General features: G+C 53.6%; 1 long non-coding RNA gene across 1 annotated transcript; it reads left to right on the top strand.

Annotated features, from left to right (window-relative positions):
* Window positions 1-437: 437 nt before the first annotated feature.
* On the top strand, window positions 438-1,864 carry LOC103552351 (uncharacterized). Its single transcript, XR_545233.2, has 2 exons — window positions 438-1,077; window positions 1,637-1,864. It is a non-coding gene; the product is annotated as an uncharacterized lncRNA (long non-coding RNA).
* The last annotated feature ends 2,532 nt before the right edge of the window (window positions 1,865-4,396 follow it).

The following is a 4,396-nucleotide window of genomic DNA, read 5'->3' on the forward strand; positions in this document are numbered from 1 at the left end:
CCTGGCGGGTACCACCGGCATCCTGAGCAGGGGGACATGTGAGGAGTTGCCGGGAAGTGCCTAGTAGCTAAGTTGTGGTCCTCAGCTCTATTTCTGGTTTTTAGCTGTTCAAAGACAATCCTGTCCAAGAATGAAAAGACCACACAGAAGGCAGGCAGAGAAGGCCAGTCTGGGAGGTCACTCGGAGGAACGCCAAGCTGGCTGTTGACGGCACAATAGTTACCTGACCTTCAACTTCCACTTTTGACAGGTTGGTTCTCAGCCAGGCTGAGCCCCAGGCAAAGAAACAGCTACCTGTTCAGACCAGCGGTTCCGCCCGCCCCACTCCCTCCCCCCACATCCCCTGCAATATTTTTCCAATAGGAGGAGGTGAAATGAATTAGTTATGAGCCGTGTGTGTTCACAGGCGTGCATTCTGTCGCCCAGCTCCTGTTCTTGAAATGTGCAATCCCGATGGCAAAGGAAACTCTCCCGTCCTACCCCGAGCTCGGGAGCGTTTTCATAACAGCGTCTTTGTGGGCTCCTTGAATGTCTGCCATGCCAGGGAGGCCGCGCATTCCTCCGGCGGCCTCGCTGGGCTTTGAGGAAGTCTGCTGGCGGCGGGCCCCACTTTGCCGGAGGTGGGAGGGCATGTCGGAAACGCTGCTCTTAATCTGCCCATCTCCCCTCCAGCCCCCAGCAGCCCAGGAGGAGGGGCTGAGATAAAGCCACAGGCGGCAGGCAGGAGATTAAGAGCTGCTGTTTTTATCGCTGTTCTCACAGAGCCGCCTGGAACGGGGGCGTTAGCAAGCTGGGCGTGGGGGGCGGGGCGTGCGGGGGCACTGGGAGGATGCTGGCGCCACCCGGCCCTGCAGCCCCGCGGGTCCCTGCCTGGAGCCACTTGTGGGCAGCTGTGACGAGGAGTAAAAGACAAAAATGATCCTGGATGGTGTGCAGGGGCTCGAGTGGCGATGTGAAGGTGCAGGAGTATTAAATGGGACTGTGATGGCATTAAAGGCAGGAACCTTCCCCGTGCGCTCACCATGTTCCCGCCCTCGATGAAATGTTTGTCACCCATTACCCTCATTGATCCTCGCGGTAAGTCTGTGCTGGTGGTGCTGTTCTGATGCCCATTTTTCAGACTAGGAAGCTGAGCCTCCGAGGTCTGGCAAGAGTGAGCAGGGGCGGTGGGATTTGAACTTGGGTGGTCTGACATGAGTGCCTACACCCTTGCCTGCTGTTCCTTCAAACCAGAAGTGACTGTTCAGAGGAGAGCACATGAGACTTCAGCCTGACACAGAGCTGCACTCAGCTTCCAGCTCTGCAGTTTCCGGGCTGGGCATCCTTGGTGGGTTCCTTCACCCCCCACCTCCTCCCCCAGCCTCCGTTTCTGCACCTGTGACACCGGGAGAGTCTCACCTGCCTTGCAGGCTGCTGTCGGGATTAGAGGACATGACATGTGTCCGGTGCCTATTTCGGGCTGAATTATCTGCCCCCCCAAAAAGATGTGTTGAAGTCTGAACCCCCAGTGCCTCAGAATGGGACCTAATTTGGAAACGGGGTCAATGCATTGTGATTAGTTGAGGTTGTATGGAGTAGGTGAGCTCTTAATCCCATAGGTCTGGTGTCCTTATTAAAGGGGGAAATTTGGTCACAGAGGTAGACACACAGAGCGGAGATAAGGAGAAGACGGCCATGTGAAGACAGAGGGAGAGATGCTGCCACAAGCCAAGGAATGCCAAGAATTGCTAAAACCTGCCAGAGGCTGGGGGAGGCGCGCAAGGGCTTTCCATAAAGACTTCAGAAGGAGCCTGGCCCCGCGGACACCTTGATTTCAGACGTCTAGCTTCCAGAATTGTGAGAGAATAAACTTCCATTGTTTTAAGCCACCTGGTTTTGGGTACTTTGTTACGGGGGTGACGGAAACTAAGACAGCGCCTCATCGTAGTAGATGCGGTCAGTGCCTGTCCAGCTTCTCCGGGCTGCCCTGGAACTCTTCTGCAGCGTGGTGTACACAGTGGGGGTCTTCACGGGCGCCAGGGTCTCTCTGGCTGCAGGCTTTCTCTGAATGCAGAAGTCAGCTCAGCTGGGCACAGAGCGGGCTGCAACTGCGCAAGGATTAATGCCCCTGGGAGCAGCCCACAGCCAACAAGGGCTGGGAGTCACTGGGTAAACACCCAGCTTCCTCACCCCTGGGTGGGACAGTTTTGAGCTGTGGGACACACATCTCTCAGATGTGTCCAGTGGGACTGAGCCCCATTCCCACAGTGGTAACCTGTTTGTTAACGTTCCCTTAATGGGCGTCCTCCCATCCTATCTCCCTTCCTTACTGTCCTGCTGGTGCTTCCTGGGATCAGCTCCTAAATCGACAACTTGTATCGTCTCGGGTCTCATCTTAGCTCAGCTTTCCGGGAGACCCATGGAACGACACTCAAAGGGCAGCTGCTTTCTCTTCCTGGTCACAAAGAGAAGGTCAGGTGTTGGCATCTTCGAGCTAAATGGACCAGTAGCTACTCCTCGACCACGTGGTAAATTTTGAAGACCATGAAGGCCCTCAAAAACTGACACAGCATCTCAAGGAGAAGATGACATCGGTGACAATGAAGGTGGAGAAAATAGTATTAAGCAGAATTCTTGGGCACAGGCCTGGGGAAGGCAGCCAGTCTGGTGGGACTGCTCCCCCAAATAATAGGGAAGACAGGTGGTTACTCCCAGGGGCCCACTTGAGGTGGGAGTCATGAGCTGGGAGCCTGGGCTCTTGGAAGGCAGCAGAGGCAAGGGGACAGGTGACAGAAGGCTGGGCTGTGGACACAGTGATCCCCCCCAAAGACTCCTCTTTAAGTCTTCCTGAAAATCATGAAACCACGAAATCCTTGTATGTGACAGGATTTCTTGTGAAACAAGTGATGGGGCCAAGGTCCATGCTCAGTCCACACTGAACGGGCACAGTAGACTCAGGAGTGGGGAAGTAAGGTGGATAGTCTCCTGAAATTGTGCAGAGGGGCTGGGAACTGCGCAGGCTGGGATACAGGGCTCTGAGCCAAGTTTACCCAAATCCCAAGGGATAGAGTAGCCTGGAGCACACACTGGTCATTTGTGACTGCCCATCACCCAGGAGCCCTCTCCCTACATTCTGGGTAATTTCCCACATTTTGAGTCCTGCCTTAATCAAGACAGAAGGAAGAATAAACACATTGTTAGATTCCCTTGCATTCTGGAACATAACTTGCAGAGTTCTGCAAAGCCGATGCATCCGTGGGAGCCTAGGGTTCAGAACTGAGCGCCATGAGGAAGTGGCCGCACACTGGGAACCTGTCCTCCTGGCAAGCACGGTGACCTCAGGGGCAGCAGTGTGGAGCCCCTGGCATTGGTTCTGAGTCTGAGGAGCTTCTGGCAATGACAGGAGAGGGATGTTTTCTCAGGGGAAGTCCCTACGGTGTGGACATTGCTCCTGGTGGCAATGCTTCAGAGTGGCCTTCCTTATCCCTCCCAGGGATTCTGGGAGCCATCTGATCCCCTCAAATGAATTCTTTTCTGCTTAAGGCAGCCCGAGTGGATTCTGGTATTTGCCCCTAACAACCCTCTCCTCTACGGGCCTGAGCGACTTCTGGGTTTCATCAATAATAGCTAACCTTTCCTAGGGGGTTACTGGGAGACCGGCTGTGCCTGATGCCCTAGACGTGAGTTATTTCTGTAAATCATCCCAACACCCATATGGGATGGAGTGGGGAACTGATGGGAAACTGAGAGGCAGACTCAGGTCTGTTTGGGTCCAAAACTTGTGTTTTCCACCTTCTCGGGACCATCGGATCTCCAACATTCCTCATGGGCCACAACAAGCGGCGACCACCTACGTTATTGTATGTACAAGAGCCCAGGTGAAAATTACCCTCCCTCTTTTTGCCCCCCTTTTCCATTCCCTGCCCTCAGGACGAATTCCTTCTGCTAAAAGAAAAGGAAGCCTGGGTCCTGGGCCTCGTGCATCAATTGTGGGAAGGAGGAGGGTTGGAAGTGGGGAGGAGGTTGCTCCTGGAGAATCTTCATTTAGCTGAGTAGAAATAATGTCAAATGAAGTCCTGCTATCCCATATGAATCCCCCTTCCCCAACACCCCCCAAATAGGCCATAATCAATACTCCGGTGGTCCCATAGAGCGAGCGTAGAAGCGGTTGTTTCTGAACTCTTTCTGAACCGGCAGTCCTGCAGACACACTGAAGATGATGTCAATTTTTAGATACACCAGCAATTTAACAATAGCATGCAGAGGATAAACAAAAAGAAATAATCGCTAACATATGCTGAGGGCCTACGACCTGCCAAGCGCTATGCTCAAACTCTCTTTCATTTATTGTCGATTTGGTCCTATTATTAATAGCCTCGATTGACAGATGAGGCACCTGAGGCCTCCAGAAGGGGTG

Source organism: Equus przewalskii, chromosome 15 (genome assembly GCF_037783145.1).
Source record: "Equus przewalskii isolate Varuska chromosome 15, EquPr2, whole genome shotgun sequence".
Classification (NCBI taxonomy): Eukaryota; Metazoa; Chordata; class Mammalia; order Perissodactyla; family Equidae; genus Equus; species Equus przewalskii.